This window comes from Chinchilla lanigera, unplaced genomic scaffold (genome assembly GCF_000276665.1).
Source record: "Chinchilla lanigera isolate Chin_1 unplaced genomic scaffold, ChiLan1.0 scaffold00042, whole genome shotgun sequence".
NCBI lineage: Eukaryota > Metazoa > Chordata > Mammalia > Rodentia > Chinchillidae > Chinchilla > Chinchilla lanigera.
In genome coordinates, this window is record NW_004955443.1 from 70764 (window position 1) to 92358 (window position 21595).

Below are 21595 nucleotides of genomic sequence, written 5' to 3' on the forward strand. Positions count from 1 at the left end.
AAGCTCAACATAACAACTAGAACTCTAGGAATGTTTCAGGGACTTTGGTGCAGAAAGTTGTTCTCTTGGTTTTACTCTGGTGTTACAGGATTATATAGAAGCATGTATAAAGCTGGTGTACCAACGTCTTAGAGGAAAACTAGGTTTACTTTTTCAAACAAACACTCCCTGTAGATAACCTGTAAAGCTTACGGCAAACATGCCATGATGCTCATGGAAGGGTGGAAACCCACTTGCTCTTCCCAGTCAAATAGGTGTATGAGTGAACAGAATGGCTACATTGCTGGGTGTAAGCGAGCAGGAATAGCTTAGCCAATGTATTCCCATACACAGTTTCATGACATGAGCTCAACATAACACTTAAAACTTTGGGAATGTTTCAGGGACTTCAGTGCAGAAAGTTGTTTTCTTGGTTTTACACTGGTATTACAGGAATACGTAGGAGCAGGTATAGAGTTGATTTACCAATATATTAGAGGAACACTAGGTTCACTATTCCCAAGAAGTACTCACTATAGGAAACTTATGGAACTTACACTAAATATTCTGTGGTGCTCAGGGAATGGTAGAAATGCACTTGCTCTTCCTGCTCAAGAGTGAATAGGATTGAATGGAATGGAATGTTTACCTGTCTGTGTGAAACCAAGCAGGGACAGTATACCCAATGAAGTTTCATACAGAGTGTCATGAGATAAGTTTTACACAACACTTAGAATTTTTAGAATGTTGCAGGGACTTCAGTGCAGAAAGATGTTTTCTTGGTTTTCCTCTGGTTTTACAGGATTACATAAGACCATGTACACATCTGGGGTCCAAACATATTAGATGAATACTAGGTTTACTATTGCCAACAAGTGCTCACTGTAGGAAACCTATACATCTTACAGCAAAGATTCTGCAATGCTAAAGGAAGTGTGGAAACACACTGCTCTTTCTGGTCAGATGCACGTAAGAGTGAATCAAATGGAATGGGTACATTGCTGTTGTGAGCTATCAGGGACCTCAGAGCCAGTGTATTCCCATGCCCAGTTTCACGAGATAAGCTCAACACAACACTTAGAGCTTTAGGAATGTTTCAGGGACATGGGTCTGGAAAGTTGTTTTCTTGGTTTTTACACTGATATTACAGGATTGCGTAGGAGCAGGTGTACAGTTGGTATACCAACATATTAGAGGAAGGCTAGGTTTACTATTCCCATCAACCACTCACTGTAGGAAACCTTTACAGCTTATAGAAAACATTCTGCATGCTAAGGGAAAGGTGGAAATGCACCAGTTGTTACCGGCAAATGTGCATACGAGTGAATGGAATGGAATGTGTACATGGTTGATGAAAGCAAGCAGGGACAGCGTACCCAATGTATTCCCATACAGAGTTTCATGAAGTAACTTAGATACATCACTTAGAACTTTGGAATTATTACAGGGGCTTCAGGGCAGAAAGTTGTTTATTCATTTAATATTGATATTACAGGATTACAGAGCAGCAGGTATAGAGCTGGTGTACCAACATATTTGAGGAATATTAGGTTTATTCTTTACATCAAGCACTCACTGTAAGACACCTATACAACTGACAGGAAATATTCTGGATGCTCAGGGAAGGTTGGAAACTCATTCGCTCTTCCCGGTCAAATGTGTGTATGTGTGAATGGAATGAAAAGGGTGCATTGCTGTGTGTAAGCAAGCAGAGACAGCATACCAAATGTATTCCCATACAAAGTTTCATGAGATAAGCGCAACACAACGTATACAACTTTGGGAATGTTTCAGGGAGTTTGGTGCAGAAAGTTGATTTCTTGGTTTTACACTGGTATTACATGATTACATAGGACCATGAAAGAGCTAGTGTATCACCATTCTGGAGGAACACTAGGTTTGCTGTTCCCAACAAGCACTCACTGTAGGACACCTTTACCACATACAGGAAACATTTTGCAATGCTCAGAGAAGGGTGGAACCACACTCGCTCTTCCCATTCGAATGTGCACATGAGGGATGGAAAGGAATGTGTACATTGCTGTGTGTAAGCAAGCAGGGACAGCGTAGCCAATGTATTTGCATACTCAGTTTCATGAGATAATTTTAACACAGCACTTAGAACTTTGGGAATGTTTCAGGGACTTCAGTGCAGAAAGTTGTTTTCTTGGTTTTACACTGGTATTACAGGATTACATAGGAGCATGTACAGAGCTGGTGTACCAAGATAGTAGAGGAACACTAAGTTTACTAATTCCAACAAGCTCTCAGTGTAGCAAAACTATACCACTTACAGCAAACATTCTGCCATGTTCAGGGAAGGGTGGAAATGCACTCGCTCTTTCTGGTCAACTGTGCATATGAGTGAGTGGAATGAAATGTGTACCTGGCTGTTTGATAGCATGCAGGGATAGCATACTCAATGTATTACCATACGCAGTTTCATGTGATAAGTTCTACACAACACTTAGATCTCTGGGAATGTTTCAGGGACTTTGGTGCAAAAGTAGTTTTCTTGATTTTACTTTTGTACTACAGGATTACACAGGAGAATGTACGGTGCTGGTGTACCAATATATTAGAGTAAGACTAGGTTTGCTTTCCCAACAAGCACTCAGTATAGCAAACTATACTGCTTACAGCAATCATTCTGTGATGTTCAGGGAAATGCACTCACTCTTCCCTGTCAAATGCGGGAATGACTGATTGGAATGTAATGTGTACATGGCTGTGTGAAAGCAAGTTAGGACAGTGTACCCAGTGTATTCCCATACATAGTTTCATGAGATAAGATCAATACAACACTTAGAACTTTGGGAATGTTTCAGAGACTTCGGTCCAGAAAGTTGTTTACTTGGTTTTACATTGATATTACAGGATTATAGAGGAGCAGGTATAGAGCTGGTGGAACAACATATTCGAGGAACACTAGTCTTACTATTTCCAAAAAAGCACTCACTGTAGGAAACCTATACCACTTAGAGCAAACATTCTGAGATGCTCAGAGAAGGGTGGAAACGCACTCGCTCAACCTGTCAAAGGCATGCATGAGTGAATGGAATGTAACGTATACATGGCTGTGGGATAGCAACCAGGGACAGCGTTCCCAATATATTCGCATACACAGTTTCATGCGATAAGCACAACACAACATTTAGAACTTTGGCAATATTTCAGGGAGTTTGCTGTGGAAAGTTGTTTTCTTGGCATTGCACTTGTGTTGCATGATTACATAGGACCATATGTACAGCTGGTGTACCAACATATTAGAGGAACACTAGGTTTGCTATTCCCAGCAAGCACTCTGTAGGAAACCTAAACCATTACAGCACACATTGTACAATGCTCAGGGAAGGGTGGAGACCCACTTGCTTTTCCTGGTCAAATGCGCATATATGTGAATGGAATGGAATGCGTACATTGCTGTGCCTAAGCAAGCAGGGACAGCATAGCCAATGTTGTCCCATACACAGTTTCATGAGATAACTTAGATACAGCACTTACAACTTTGGGAATATTTCAGGGACTTTGGTGGAAAAAAGTGTTCTTAGTTTTACATTGATATTTTTAGAATTACATAGGATCAGGTATAGAGTTGGTATACCAACATATCCGAGGAATAGTAGTTTTCCTATTTCTAACATGAACTCGCTGAAGGAAACCTATAGCACTTACAACAAACATTCTGTGATGCTCAGAGGAGGTTGGAAATGCACTCGCTCTTCCTGGTCAAGAGCACATAGTAGTTTGTGGAACAGAATGTGTACCTGACTGTGTGAAAGCAAGCAGGCACAGCATACCGATGTATTCCCATACACAGTTTCGTGAGATAAGTTCTACACAACACTTAGAACTTTGGGAATGTTTAAGAGACTTTGGTGCAGAAAAATGTTTTCTTGGTTTTATACTGGTTTTACAGAAATACATTAGAGCATGTATACAGCAGGGTAGCAACATACTAGATGAACACTATGTTTACTATTCCCAACAAGATCTCACAGTTGTAACCTATACAACATACAGGAAAGATTTTCCAGTGCTCAGGGAAGGGTGGAAACACACTCGCTCTTCCCAGCCAAATGCATTTCTGAGTCAATGGAATGGGTACATTGTGGTTGTAAGCAAAGGGGACAGTGTAGCCAATGTATTCCCATACCCAGTTTCACAAAATAAGCTCAACACAACAGTTAGAACTTTGGGAGTGTTTCAGGGACATCAGTGGAGAAAGTAGTTTTCTTGGTTTTAAACTGGTATTACAAGATTACATAGGAGCAGGTGTAAAGTTGGTGTACCAACATAGTAGAGGAACACGAGGTTTACTATTCCGAACAAGCACTCACTGTGGGAAACCTAAACAACTTACATATAACATTCTGCCATGCTCAGGGAAGGGTGGAAGTGCAATTGCTGTTACCGGGCAAATGCTCATATGTGTGAGTGTAATGAAATGTGTACATGGCTGTGTGAAGGCATGCAGGGACAGCATACCCAATGTATTTCCAGGAAGAGTTTATTGAGATAACTTAGATACACCACTTAGAACTATGGGAATATTTCAGGGACTTCGGTGCAGAAAGTTGTTTTCTTCATTTTACATTGATATTACAGGATTAAGTAGCAGCAGGTAGAGAGCTGGTGTACCAACATATTCAATGAATACTAGGTTTACTATTAACATCAGGCACTCACTGTAGGAAATCTATAGAACTTACAGCAAGCATTCTGCAATGCTCAGGGAAGGTTGGATACGAATTTGCTCTTCCTGGTCAAATGCGCGTAAGGGTGAATGCAATGAAATTGGTGCATTGTTGTGTGTAAGTAATCAGGGACATCATACCAAATGTATTCTCATACAAAGTTTCATGACATAAGCTCAATACGACATATAAAACTTTGGGAATTTTTTAGGGAGTTTAGTGCAGAAAGTTGATTTCATGGTTTTATACTGGTGTTACAAGATAACATAGGACCGTGATAGAGTTGGCGTACCAACATATTGGAGGGACGCTAGGTTTGCTGTTCCCAGCAAGCACTCACTGTAGGACACGTTTACCACATACAGCAACCATTCTACAATGCTCAGGGAAGGGTAGAAATGCACTCGCTCTTCCCGTTCAAATGCGCGCATGAGGGAATGGAATAGAATGTGTACATTGCTGAGTGTAAGCAAGCAGGGACAGCATAGCCATTGTATTCCCATACTCATTTTCTATGAGATAAGCTTAACACAACACTTAGAACTTGGAGAGTGTTTCAGGGACTTCGGTGCAGATAGCTGTTTCCTTGGTTTTCCTCCAGTAGTACAGGATTACATAGGAGCATGTATAGTGCTGGTGTACCAATATATTAGAGTAATCCTATGTTTGCTTACCCAGCAAGCACTCACTATAGCAAAACTGTACCAATCACAGTAACCATTCTGCGATGTTCAGGAAAGGGTGGGAATGCACTAGCTCCTTCCAGTCACCTGCACACATAAGTGAGTGGAATGGATAGTGTACCTGGCTGTGTGAAAGCAAGCAGGGATATCATCCACAATGTAATCCCATACACAGTTTCATAAGATAAGCTCAGCACAACACTTAGAACTTTGGGAATATTTCACGGCGTTTCGTGCAGAAATGTGTTTTCTTTGTTTTAGTCTGGTATTATGGCATTACATAGGAGCACAAATAGAGCTGGTGTACCAACATGTTAGAGGAATACTAGGTTTACTATTCCCAACAAGCACGCACTGTAGATGACCTGTAACACTTACAGCAAACATGCTGTGATGGTCATGGACAGGTGGAATCACACTCGCTTTTACTGGTCCAATGTGCGTGTGAGTGAATGGAGTTGAATGTGTCCATGGCTGTGTGAAAGAAAGCAGGAACAGTGTATTCAATGTATTCCCATACACAGTTTTCACGAGATAACTTAGATACAACACTTAGAACTTTGGGAAACTTTCAGGGACTTCAGTACAGGAAGTTATTTTCTTGGTTTTACATTGAGATTACAGGATTACATAGCAGCAGGTATAGAGGTACTGTACGGGCATATTCAAGGAACACTTGTTTTACTGTTTCCAACAAGCACACAGTGGAGGAAACTTATACCACTTACAGCAATCATTTTGCCATGCTCAGGGAATGGTGGAAATGCACTCGCTCTTCCCGGTCAACAGCGCATCTTAGTGAGTGGAATGGAATGTCTACCTGGCTGAGTGAAAGCAAGCAAGGACAGCATATCCTGTGTGTTCTCATACACAGTTTCATGAGATAAGTTCTACACAACACTTAGAACTTTGGGATTGTTTCAGGGACTTCGGTGCAGAAAGATGTTTTCTTGGTTTTACACTGAGTTTTTTTTTTTTTAATTTAAAAATAAAAGAAGGAAAACTTTAACAGACAGACAGCCTTTTACAAAATAGCAAAAGAACAGTATAGACAATATAGAATTACAAACAAAGTCTTGGGAAACTGACAATGCTTATTGTATTACATATTGATATCTTCAAAGTGGTTTTACAGGATGACATAAGAGCATGTATGCAGCTGGGGTACCAACATATTACATGAAAACTAGGTTTACTCTTTCCAACAAGCACTCACTGTGGGAAACCCATACCACTTTACAGCAAACATTTTGTAATACTCAAGGAAGTGTGGAAATGCACTCGCTCTTCCCAAAGGCGCTCACTAGTGAATGAAATGGAATGTTTACATGGCTGTGTGAAGACAAGCAGGGACAGCATTCCCAATGTATTCCCATACACACTTTCATGAAATAAGCATAACACAACACACAGACCTTTGGGAAAATTTCAAGGAGTTTGGTGCAGAAAGTTGTTTTCTTGGTTTTGCACTGGTATTACATGATTACATAGGACCATATATAGAACTCGCGTACCAAGATATTAGAGGAACACTAGGTTTACTGTTCCCAACAAGCACTCACTGTAGGAAACCTACACAAGTTACAGCAAAGATTCTGCGATGCTCAGGGAAGGGTGGAAACACCTGCTCTTCCCAGTTAAATATGCGTATAACTGAATGGAATGGAATGGGTACACTGGTGTTATAAGCAAGCATTGACAGTGTAACCAATGTATTCCCATACCAAGTTTCATGAGATAAGCTCAACATAACACTTAGAACTTTGGAACACTTAGAATGTTTCAGGGACTTCAGTGCAGAACGTTGTGTTCCTGGTTTAATATTGATATTACAGGATTACATAGCAGCAGGTGTAGAGCTGTTGTACTAACATAATTGAGGAACACAAGGTTTAGTATTAACAAAAGCACTGACTGTAGGAAACCTATACAACTTACAGCAAACATTCTCTGATGCTTAGGGAAGGTCAAAGACATTTGCTCTTTGCCATCACATGTGCGTATAGGTAAATGGAATGAAATGTATATGTGGCCATGTGAAAGCAAGCAGGGACAGCATACCAAATGAATTTCCATACATAGTTTCATGAGATACGCTCAATACAATGCTTACAACTTTGGGAATGTTTCAAGGAGTTTGGTGCAGAATGTTTAGTTCTTGGTTTTACACTATTGTTATAGGATTACCTAAGAGCATCAATACAGCTGGGGTACCAACCTATTAGAGGAACAGTATTTTTACTATTCCCAACAAGCACTCACTGTAGGAAACCTACACAAGTTACAGCAATGATTCTGTGATGCTCGGGGAAGGGTGGAAACACCCGCTTTTCCCTGCCAAATGTGTATATAATTAAATGGAAAGGAATGGGTACATTGCTGTTGTAAGCAAGCAGGGACAGTATAGCCAATGTATTCCTATATCGTTTTATGAGATAAGCTCAACATAACACTTAGAACTTTGGGAATGTTTCAGAGACTTCACAGGAGAACATTCTTTTCCTGGTTTTATATTGATATTACAGGATTACATAGCAGCAGATACAGAGCTGGTGTATGAACCTTTTTGAGGAACACTATGTTTACTATTAACAAAAGCACTAACTGTAGCAAACCTATACTACTTACAGCAAACATTCTGCCATGCTTAGGAAAGAGTAGAAGGCATTTGCTCTTTGCAGTCATCTGCACATGTAGGTAAATGGAATGTAATATGTACATGGCCGTGTGAAAGCAAGCAGAGACAGGGTACCAAATGAATTCTCATACACAGTTTCATGAGATATGCACAATACAATGCTTACTACTTTGGGAATGTTTCAGGGAGTTTGGTGCACAAAGTTTATTTCTTCGTTTTATACTGGTATTACATGATAACATAGGACAGTGAAAGAGCTGGTGTACAAACATATTACAGGAACATTAGGTCTCCTGTTCCCAACAAGCACTCACTGTAGAACACCTTTACCAAGTACAGCAAACATTTTGCAATGCTCAGAGGTGGGGGAAACCACACTCACTCTTCCCATTCAAATTCGCGCATGAGTGAATGGTACGGAATGGGTACATTGCTCTTGGAAGCAAGCAGGGACAGCATACCCAATATATTCCCATACACAGTTTCATGAGATATGCGCGACACAACACTTAGAATTTTGGGAATGTTTCAGGGACCTCGGTGCAGAAAGTTGTTTTCTTGGGTTTATACTAGTAAAACAGGATTTCATAGGAGCAAGTATACAGCTGCTGTAACAACATATTAGAGGATCACTAGGTTTACTATTCCCAAAAGGCACTCACTGTAGGAAACATATACCACTTATACCAAAGATTCTGCGATGTTCAGGGAAGGGCGGAAACGCACTTGGTCTTTCTGGTCAAATGCACATATGAGTGAATGGAATGGATTGAGCACACTGGTGTGTGTAAGCAAGCAGGGACAGTGTACCCAATGTATTCCCATACACACTTTCATGAGATAAGCTCAATACATCACTTAGAACTTTGGGAATGTTTCAGGGACTTCGGTGCAAAAAGTTGTCTTCTTAGTTTTACATGGGTATTAAAGGATAAAGTAGGAGCAGATATAGATCTGGTGTACCAGTATATTACAGGAACAGTAGGTTCACTATTTCATATAAGCACTCACTGCAGAAAACCTATTCCATTTATGGGAAACATGCTGAGATGCTCAGGGAAGGGTGGAAACACACTTGCTCTTCCCGGTCAAATGCACGTATTACTGAATGGAATGGAACAGGTACATTGCTGTGTATAAGCAAGCAGGAACAGAGTACTCAATGTACTCCCACACAGTTTCATTAGATAAGCTCAACACAACATGTAGAACTTTGGGAATGTCTCAGGGACCTCAGTGCAGAAAGTTGTTTTCTTCTTTTTACACTGGTATTATAGGATTACATAGGAGCATGTACAGACCTGGTATACCAACATATTAGAGGAACACTAAGTTGACTACTGCAAATAAGCACTCACTGTAGAAAACCTATACCACTTATAGCAAAGATTCCTTGATGTTCAGGTGTTGGTGGAAAAGCACTCACTCTATCCGGTCTAATGCGTATGTGAGTGAATGGAATGGAATGTGTACATGGTAGTGTGTGAGCAAGCAGGAACGCCGTACCCAGTGCATTCCAATACAAAGTTTCATCAGGTAAGCTTAACACAGCACTTACAACTTTGCGAATGTTTCTGGGACTTTGGTGCAGAAAGTTGTTTTCTTGGTTTTACTCTGGTATAGAGCTGGTGTGCCAGCATATGAGAGGAACACTAGGTTTGCTATTCCCAACAAGCACTCACTGTGGATAACTTAAACCCCTTACAGGAAAGATTCTGTGATATTCAGGGAATGATGGAAACCCACTCGCTCTTCCCGGACAAATGTGCATATGAGTGAATGGAATGGAATGTGTACATGACTGTGTGAAAGCAAGCAGGGACAGCATACCCAATGTATTCCCAAACACAGCTTCATGAGATAAGCTCGTCGCAACACTTAGAACTTTGGGGATGTTTTAGGGACTTCAGTGCCCAAAGTTGTTTTCTTGGTTTTATACTGGTATTACAGGATTACATAGGAGCATGTATAGAGCTGGCATAACAACATATTAGAAGAACACTAGGTTTACTATTACCAAAATGCACTCACTCAAGAAAACCTATACCACTTGCAGCAGATATTCTACGATGCTCCATGAAAGGTAGAAAAGCACTCGCTTTTCCCAGTCAAATGTCCATATAAGTGAATGGAATGGATACATGGATGTGTGCATGCAAGCAAGGAGAGCATACCCAATATTTTCCCAAACAGAGTTTCATGAAATCAGCTCCACAGAACACTTAGATCTTTGGGAATGACTCAGGGACATCAGTGCAGAAAGTGGTTTTCTTGAATTTACAATGGTATTACAGGATTACATAGGAGCATGCATATCTCATTTTGTACCAACATAGGACAGGAACACTAGGTTTACTATGCCCAACAAGGTCTCACTGTAGGAAACCTATTAAACCTACAGCAAAATTTCTGCAATGCTCAGGGAAGGGTGGAAACACACTCGCTCTTCCCTGTCAAATGCCCATATGAGTGAATGGAATGGAATGGTTTAATTGGTGTTGTAAGCAAGGAGGGACAGCGCACCTATTGTATTTCCATACACAGTTTCATGCAATAAGCTGAACGCAACACTTAGAACTGTGGGAATATTTCAGGGACTTCGGGGCAGAAAGTTATTTCTTGGTCTTATTCTGGTATTATAGGATTACACATGAGCATGTATACAGCTGGTGTACCAACATGTTAGTGGAACTCTAGATTTGCGATAACCAATAAGCACTCACTGTAGCAAAACTATACCAGTTACAGCAAATATTCTGTGATGATCAGGGAAAGGTGGAAACGCACTCGGTCTTCCAGGTCAAATGTGCGTGTGAGTGAATATAATGGAATGAGTACACTGGTGTTGAAAGCAAGCAGGGACAGCGTACCGAATGTGTTCCCATACACAGTTTAATGAGAAAAGATGAATGCAACACTTAGAACTCTGGGAATGTTTCAGGAACTTTGGTGCAGAGAGTTGTTTTCTTGGTGTTACAATGGTATTACAGGATTAAGTAGGAGTAGGTATACAGCTGGTGTACCAACATATTAGAGGAACACTAGGATTACTATTTCCAATAAGCACTTACCGTAGGAAACCTATACCACTCAGAGGAAACATTCTGAGATACTCAGGGAAGGGTGGAAACGTACTCGCTCTTCCCGGTCAAATGTGCATATGAGTGAATGGAATGAAATGGGTACATTGCTGTGTGTAAGCAACAGGGACACCATACCCAATTTAGTCTCATACACAGTTTCATGAGATAAGCTCAGCACTACACTTACAAATTTAACAGTGTTTCAGGGACCTCAGTGGAGAAAGTTGTTTTCTTGGTTTTACACTGGTTTTAGAGGATTACATAGGAGCAGGTATAGTGCTGGTGTACCAACATGTGGGAGGAACACTAGGTTTACTATTCCCAAAAGCACTCACTGTAGGAAACCTATAACACTTATAGCACAGATTCTGTTGCTCCAGGATGGGTGGAAACACACTCACTTTTCCCAGTCAAATGTGAATGGAATGGAATGAGTACCTTGCTGTGTATAAGCAAGCAGGGACAGCATACCAAATGTATTCCTGTATAAAGTTTCATGAAATAATCTCAACACAACACTTTGAAGGTTGGGAAAGTTTCACAGATGTCAGTGCAGAAAGTTGTTTCCTTGGGTTTACACTGGCATTTCAGGATTACATACAATCAGGTATAGAGCTGGTGCACAACATATTAGAGGAACAATAGGTTTACTATTCCCAACAAGCACTCAGTGTAGGAAACCTATACCACGTACAGCCAACATTCTGCGATGCTGACGGCAGGGTTGAAACAGACTCGCTCTTCCTGGTCAACTGCATGCATGAGTGAGTACAATGGAATATGTACATGGCTGTGTGAAAGCAAGCAGTGACAGCATACCCAATGTATGCCCATAGAGAGTTTCTTGAGATAAGCTCAATACAACATTAGAACTTTGGGAATGTTTCTGGGAGTTTGGTGCAGGAAGTTGATTTTTGGTTTTACTCTGGTATTAGAGGATTACATAGGACCATGTATACAGCTGGTATAAAAACATAGTAGAGAAACCCTAGGTTTGCTATTCCCAACAAACAGTCACTGTAGGGAACCTAAACCAGTTACAGCAACCATTCTGCAATTTTCAGGGACAGATGGAAATGCACTCGCTCTTCCCGGTCAAATGAGCACATTAGTGAATGGAATGGACGATGTACACGATTGTGTGAAAACAAACAGGACACCGTACCCAACATATTCTTATACACAGTTTCATGAGATATGCTCAACACAACACTTAGAACTTTGGGAATGTTTCAGGGACTTTGGTGCAGAAAGTTGTTTTCTTGGTTTTACACTGATATTACAGGATTACATAGGACCAAGTATAGAGCTAGTGTACCGAGACATTAGAGAAACAATAGGTTTACTATTCCCAAGAAGTACCCACTGGAGGAAACCTACACCACTTACAGCAAGCATTCTGCGATGCTCAGGGAAGGATGGAAACACACTCGCTGCTTCTGATCAAACGCCCATACGAGTGACTGGAATGGAGTGTGTACATGGCTGTGTGTAAGCAAGGAGGGACAGTGTACCCAATGTATTCCCATACAGTTTCATGAGATAATCTCAACTCAACACTTAGAACTTTGGGAATATTTCAGGTACTTCCCTGCAGAAAGTTGTTTTCATCTGTTTACTCTGGTATTACAGGATTACATAGGAGCATGTATAGAGCTGTTGCACAGCATATTATAGGAACACAAGATTTTCTATTCCCACCAAACACTCAGTGTACGAAACCTGTAGCACATACAGCAAAGATTCTAAGATGCTCAGGGATGGATGGAAATGCACTTGTTCTTCCTGGTCAAATGCACACATGAATGAATAGAATGGAATGCATACACTTGTGAAAGCACTCAGGGACAGCGTACCCAGTGTATTCCCATACACAGTATCATGAGATAAGCTCAATACAACACTTAGAACTTTGGGAATGTTTCAGGGAGTGTGGTGCAGAAAGTTGATTTATTGCTTTTAACTGGTATTACAGGATTACATAGGAGCATGTATAGAGCTTGTGTACCAACATATTAAAGGAACACTCGGTTTAATATACCCAACAATAACTCACTGTAGGAAACCTATACTACTTACAGCAAGAACTCCGTGATGCTCAGGGAAGAGTCAAAATGCTTTTGCTCCTCCCGATGAAATGCTCATTGGATTGAATGGAATGGAATTGGTACATTTTTGCACGTAAGCAAGCAAGGAGAGCATACTCAATGTATTCCCATGCATAGTTTCATGATGTGAGCTCAACAGAACACTTAGAATTTTGGTAATGTCTCAGTAAATTCGGTGCAGAAAATTGTTCCCTTGCTTTTATACTGGTATTACAGGATTCCATAGCAGCATGTATACACCTTGTGTACCAATATCTTAGAGGAATGCTGGGTTGAGTATTCCTTGCACGCGCTCACTGTAGGAAAGCTATACCACTTACAGCAAACATACTGGTATGCTCAGGGAAGGGTGGAAATGCATGCGCTCTTCCCAGTCAAATGCACGAATGAGTGAATGCAAGAGAGTGGGTACATTGCTGTGTATATGCAAACAGCAACAGTGCAGCCAGTGTTTTCCCATGCACAGTTTCATCAGATATGCTAAACACAACACTTAGAACTTTGGGAATGTTTCAGGAGTTCTTTGCAATAATTTGCTTCTGTGCTTTTACACTGGTCTTGCAGGATTACATATGAGCATGTATAGAGCTTGTGTACCAACATATTACAAGAGCAGTAGGTTTAACATTCCCAACAAGAACTCATGGTCAGAACCCTATAGCACATACAACAAAGATTCTGCCATGGTCAGGAATGGGTGGAAACGAATTTGCTCTTCTTGGTCAAATGTGCATGTGTGTGAATGCAATGGAATGGGTACATTTCTGTATGTAAGCAAGAAGGGATAGCATACTCAATGTTTTCCCAAACAGTTTCATCATATACACTCAGCAAATACTTAGAACTTTGGGAATGTTTCAGGGAGTTCAGTGCAGAAAGTTTTTTTCTGGATTTTACCCTGGTATTGCATATTGACATAGGAGCTTGTAAAGAGCTTGTGTACAAACATAATAAAGGAAAAGTAGGCTTAGTAGTCCCAATGAACACTCACTGTGGGAAACCATACCACTTACAGTAAAGATACTGGTATGCTCAGGGAAGGATGGAAATGCATTCACTCTTCCCTATCAAATGCGTGTTTGTGTGAATGCAAATGAAGGGGTACATTGCTGTGTGTAAGCAAGCAGGGACAGCACAACAAATGTTTTGCCCTACACAGTTTCATCAGATTCGCTCAACACAACACTTAAAACTTTGGGAATATCTCAGGGAATTCAGTGCAGAAAGTTCTTTTCTTGGTTTTACCCTCGTATTACATGATTACTTAGGAGCATGTATAGAACTTCTGTACCAACATAATAGAGGAACACTAGGTTTATTATTTGCAAAAACTAGTCACTGAACGAAACTTATACCACTTACAGCAAAGATACTGAGATGGTCAGGAAAGGGTGAATATGCATTTTCTCTTTCCAGTCAAATGCACATATTGGTGTATGCAATGGAGTGGATACATTGCTTTGTGTAAGCAAGCAGGGACAGCGTACCAAATGTAATCCCATACACAGTTTCATGAGATAAGCTCAACACAACACGTAGAACTTTGGGAATGTTTGAGGGAGTTTGGTGCAGAAAGTTATGTTCTTGTTTTTACACTGGTATTACAGAATTACATGGGAGCATGTATACAACTTGTGTACCAACATATTAGAGGAGCACTAGGTTTAGTGTTGCCAACAAGTACTCACTGTACCAAAACCTATACCACTTATCGCAAATACTCTGTGATGCTCGGGGCAGAATGGAAATGCATTTGCTCTTCTGGGTCAAATGCACCTGTGAGTGAAAGAAATGGAATGGGTACATTGCTGTGTGTAAGCAAGTTGGGACAGCGTACTCATTGTATTCCCATGCACAGTTTCATGAGATAAGCTCAACACAGGACTTAAAACTTTGGGAATATTTCAGGGAATTCGGTGCAGAAAGTTGTCTTCTTGGTTTTAACCTGGAATTACAAGATTACAGAGGAGCGTGTATAGAGCTTGTATACCAACATAATAGAGGAACACTAGATTTAGTATTCCAAAAAAGCACTCACTGGAGGAAACCTATACCATGTACATAAAAGATATTTGTGAGCTCAGGGACATGTGGAAATGCATTCGCTACTCCTGGTCAAATGTGCATATGAGTGAATGCATTGGAATGGGTACACTGCTGTCTGTAAGCAAGCAGGAACAGCGTACTCAGTGTATTCCCATACACAGTATCGTGAGATAAGCTCAACACAACACTTAGAATTTTGGGAATGTTTCAGGGAGTTCGGTTCAGAAACTTGGATTCTTGCTTTTACACTGATATTGTAGGATTACAAAGGAGCATATATAGACCTTTGTACCAACATACTAAAGGAACACCAGGCTTAGTATTCCCAACATCCCTCACTGTAGGAAACCTATACCACTAACAGCAAACATTCTGCTATCCTCAGAGAAGGATGGGAATACATTAGCTGGTCCCAGTCAAATGCACATATGAGTGAATGAAATGCAATGGGTACATTGTTGTGTGTAAGCAAGAAGGAAGAATGTACTCAATGCATTCCCATAGACAGTTTCACGAGATAAGCTAAGCACAACACATAGAATTTTGGGAATGTTCCAGGGAATTTGGTGCATAAAGTTGTTTTCTTTGTTTTACCCTGGTATTACAGGCTTACATAGCAGCATGTGTAGAGCTTTTGTACTAACATAATAGAGAAACACTGGGTTTAGTACTCTGAACAAGTACTCACCGTAGGAAATCTATACCACTTACAGCAAAGACACTAATATGCTCAGGGATGGGTTGAAATGCATTCGCACTTCCTGGTCAAATGCGTATATGACTGAATGCAATGGGAAGGGCACATTGTTGTGTGTAAGAAAGGAGGGACAGCGCACCTAATGTATTCCCATACAGTTTCATGAGATAAGCTCAACACAACACGTAGAATTCTGGGAATGATTCAGAGAGGTCAGTGAACAAATTTGTTTTTCTTTCTTTTACACTGGTATGACAGAATTATATAGGAGCACACATAGAGCTATTGTACCACCATATTAGAGGAACACTAGGTTAACTATTCCCAGCAAATACTCACTGTAGGAAATCTATACCACTTCCAGCAATGATTCTGCAATGCTCAGTGAAAATGGAAATGCATTTGCTCTTCCTGGTCAAATGTGCATATGAGTGAATGGAGTGGATGGATACATTGCTGTTTGCAGTCAAGCAGGGAAAGAGGACTCAATGTATTCCCACACACACTTTCATGAGATAATCTCAACACAACACTTAAAACTTTGGGAATGTTTCAGGGAATTCAGTGCAGAGAGTTGGTTTCTTGGTTTTACCCTTAGTATTACATGATTACATAGGAACATGTATAGAGCTTCTGTAACAACGTATTAGCAGAACACTAGGCTTAGTGTTTCAAACATCGCTTAGTGTAGGATACCTATACCTCTTACAGTAAAGATTCTGCGATGATCAGGGAGGGGTGTAAGGCATTCGCTCTCTCCGATCAAAGGCGAGTATGAGTGAATGGAATGGAATGGGTAAAATGTACAATGAGTACACTGACAGTGTACTCAATATATTCACATACTGTTTCATGAGATAAACTCAACACAACACTTAGAACTTTTCTAATGATTCAAGGAATTCGGTGCAGAAAGTTGTTTTCTTGGTTGTAGCCTGGTGTTACATGTTTACATAGGAGCATGTATAGAGCTTGTGCACCAGCATAATAGAGGAACACTAGGTTTAGTATTCCCAACAAGCACTCAGTATACGAAACCTACACCACTTACAGCAAAGATACTGGTATACTCAGGGGAGAGGGGAAAGCTTTAGCTCATCCAGATCAAGTGTTCTTATGAGTGAATGCAATGGAATGGGTACACTGCTGTGTGTAAGCAAGCAGGGACAGTGTATCCAATGTAATCCATGCACAGTTTCAGGAGATAATCTCCACAAAACACTGAGAACTTTTGGAATATTTCAGGGATTTCGGTGCAGAAACTTGTTTTCTTGCTTTTACACTGGTATTATAGGTTACATAGGAGCATGTATAGAGCTTGTGTACCAACATATTAGAAAAACACTAGGTTTAGTATTCTGAACAAGCACGTACTGAAGGAAACCTATACCAGTTATAGCAAAGATTCTGGGATGCTCAGGAAAGGGTGCAAGTGCATTCGCTCGTTCCAGTCAAATGTGCATCTGAGGGAATGGAAAGGAATGTGTACATTGCTGCATGTAAGTAAAAAGAGTTAACTTACTCAGTGTATTCCCATACTCATTTTCATGAGGTAAACTCAACACAACGCTTAGAACTTTGAGAATGTTTCAGGGAGTTCAGTGCAGAAAGTCGATTTCTTGTTTTTAAACTGATATTACAGGATTACATAGGAGCAAGTATAGAGCTTGTATACCAACATAATAGAGGAACACTAAGTTTAGTATTCCCAACAAGCACTCACTGTAGGAAACCTATACCACTTACAGTGAATATACCGGCATGCTCAGGGAACAGGGGAAACGCATTCGCTCTTTCCTGTCAAATGTGCATAAAAGTGAATGCAGTGCAATGCTGTGTGTAAGGAAGCCAGCGCAGCATACCCAGTGTATTCCCATACACACTTTCATGAGATGAACTGAACACAACCCTTAGAACTTTGGGCTTGTTTCAGGGAGTTCAGTGGAGAAAGTTGTTTTTTTGCTTTTACAAAATTATTACAGGATTACATAGGAGCATGTATAAAGCTTGTGTATCAATCAGCATATTATAGCAACACTAGGTTTAGTATTCCCACCAAGCACTCACTGAAGGAAATCTATACTTCTTACAGTAAATATTTTGGGATGCTCAGGGAAGGGTGGAAACGCATTCGTTCTTCCAGGTCAAATGAGCATATGAGTGAATGGAATAGAATGGGTACATTTCTGTGTTTAAGAAATCAGGGATAGCATACTCATTGTATTTCCACACACAGTTTATGAGATAAGTTTCACTCATAACCTAGAATTTTGGGAATGTTTCAGGGCATTCTGTGCAGAAAGTTGTTTTCTTGGTTTTACCCTGGTATTACATGGTTATAGGAGCATGTATAGAGCCTATGTACCAACATAGTAGAGGAACACTAGGTTTAGTATTTCCAACAAGCACTCACTGTAGGAAACCTCTACCACTTACAGAAATGATTTGGCGATGCTAAGGAAAGGGTGGAAACATATTCTCTCTTCCCTGTCAAATGTGCTTCTGAGTGAACGGAGTGCAATGGGTACACTACTGTGTGTAAGCAAGCAGGGACAGCGTTCTCAATCTGTTCCAGTACACAGTTTCATGAAGTAAGCTCAACAAAATACTTAAAACTTTGGGAATTTCTCAGGGAGTTCAGTTCAGAAAGTTGATTTCTTGGTTTTACACTGGTATTACAGGATTATATGGGAGCATGAATAGAGCTTGTGTACCAACATATTAAAAAAAAACTAGGTTTAGTATTCCCAACAAGCACTCATTGTAGGAAACCTATACCACTTACACTAAAGATACTGGTATGTTCAGGGAAGGATAGAAATGCACTTGCTTTTCCAGGTCAAATGTGTGCACTAGTGAATGGAATGAAATGGGTACATTGTTGTGTGTAGGCAAGCTGGGACTGTGTACCCAATGTATTCCCATACACAGTTTCATTAGATAAGCTCAACACAACACGTAAAAAGTTGGAAATATTTCAGGGAGTTTGGAGCAGAAAGTTGATTTCTTGCTTTCACTCTGATGTTATAGGATTACATAGAAACATGTATTGCTTTAACACTGGTATTTCAGGATTACATAGGAGCATGCATAGAGCTTCTCTTCGAACATATTAGAGGAACACTAGGTTCCATTTCATTTACTCACACACAAACATTGTAGATGAACACTAGATTTACTATTCCAAATAATCACTCACTGTAGGAAACCTATACCAGTTATAGCAAAGATTCGGCAATGCTCAGGGACAGGTGGAAATACACCCACTACTCCCAGTCAAATGCGGGTATTATTGAAAGGAATGGGATGGCTACATTTGTGTGTGTAAGCAAGGAGGGACAGTGTACTCAATGTATTCCCATACACTGTTTCATTAGAGAAGCTCAACACAACACATAGAACTTTGGGAATGTTTCAGGGAATTCGGTGCAGAAAGTTGTTAACTTGGTTTTACCCTGGTAGTACATGATTACATAGGATCATGTATAAAGTTTGTGTACCAATATATTAGAAGAACATTAGGTTTAGTATTTCCAAAACACACTCACTGTCTCAAATCTATACCACTTATAGCAGAGATCCTGGTATGCTCAGGGAAGGGTGGAAACACATTCGCTCTTCCCAGTCAAATGCGCGTATGAATGAATGCATTGGAATTGGTACATTTCTGTGTGTAAGCAGGCAACGACAGCGTGTCCAATGGATTCCCACACACAGTTTTATAAGATAAGCTCAACACAACATTCAGAACATTGAGAATATTTCAAGGAGTTCTGTTCATATAGTTGTTTTCTTTCTTTTACACTGGTACTGCAGGATTAGATAGAAGCATGTATAGATCTTGTGTACTAACACATTACAGGAACACTAGGTTTAGTATTCCCAACAAGCACTCACTGTACAAACAAATACTACTTACACCAAAGATTCTGCAATGGTCAGGGAAGGGTGGAAACGCATTCACTCTTACTGGAAAAATGTGCCTAAGAGTGAATGGAATGGAATGTGTACACTGCTGTGTGTAAGCAAGAAGGGAAAGTGTACTCAGTGTACTCCCGTACACAGTTTCATGAGATAAGCTCAACACTACACTTTAAACTTCGAAAATGTTTCACAGAAATCGGTGCAGATAGTTGTTTTCTGGCTTTTACACTGGTATTACAGGATTACATAGGAGCATGTATAGAGCTTGTGTACCAAAGTAACAGAGGATAACAGATTTACTATTTCCAACATCCGTCACTGTAGGAAGCCTTTACCACTTATACCAAAGATACTCGCATGCTCAGGAAAGAGTGCAAACCCATTTGCTCTTCCTGACCAAATGTGCATATGAGTGAATGAAATGGAACTGGTACATTGCTGTGTGGAAGAAAGCAGGGACAGTGTACTCGATGTATTCCCATACAGTTTCATGAGATAAGCTCAACACAACACTTAGAACTTTGGGAATATTTCAGGGAGTTCGGTGCAGAAAGTTTTTTTCTTGCTTTTTGAGTAGTATTACAGAATTACACAGGAGCATGGACAGAGCTTGTGTACCAACATAAAAAAGGAACACTAGGTTCAGTATTGCCAACAAGCACTCACTGTAGGAAACCTATAACACAACATCAAAGATACTTGTATGCTCAGGGAAGGGTGGAAACACATTCGCTCCTCCTGGTTAAATGAGCGTAGGAGTGAATGCACAGGAATGGGTATATTGCTATGTGTAAGCAAGCAGGGACATCATACCCAATGTATTCCCATACACAGTTTCATGAGATAAGCTCAACACAACACATAGAACTTTGGGAATGTTTCAGGGAGTTTGGGGCCAAAAGTTGTATTCTTTCTTTTACACAGGTATTACAGGATTATATAGGATCATCTATAGAGCATTTGTACCAACATATTAGAGGAACACTAGGTTCAGTATTCCCAACATCACTCACTGTAGCAAACCTGTATTACTTACAGATAAGATTCTGCAATGCTCTGGGAAGGACTGAAACACATTGGCTCTTCCCGTTCTAATGTGCATATGTGTGAATCGGATGGAAGGAGTATATTGCTATGTGTAAGAAAGCAGGGATAACATACTCAGTGTATTTCGAAACACAGTTTCATGAGATAAGGTCAAGACAACACTTAGAACTTTGGGAATGTTTCAGGTAATTCAGTGCAGAAAGTTGTTTCCTTGGCTTTACCTGGTATTACATGATGACATAGGACCATGTACACAGCTTGTGTAACAACATAATACAGGAACACTAAGGTATAGTACTCCAAACAAGAACTCACTGTAGGAAACCTATACCACTTACAGCACAGATACTGGTATGCTCAGGGAAATGTGGAAATGCATTCACTTGCTGTTCCTGGTCAAATCCACATATGAGTGAATGCAAAGGAATGGGTACATTGCTGTGTGTAAGCAAGCAGGGACAGCATATTCAATGTATTCCCATACAGTTTCATGAGGTAAGCTAAACACAACACTTAGAACTATAGGAATGTTTGAAGGAGTTCAGTGTAGAAAGTTGATTTTCTTGCTTTACACTGCTTTGACAGGATTACATAAAAGCATGTATAGAGCTTGTATATCAACAAAATAGAGGAATGCTGGGTTTAGTTTTCCCAACAAGCACTCACTGTAGGAAACCTATACCACTTACAGCA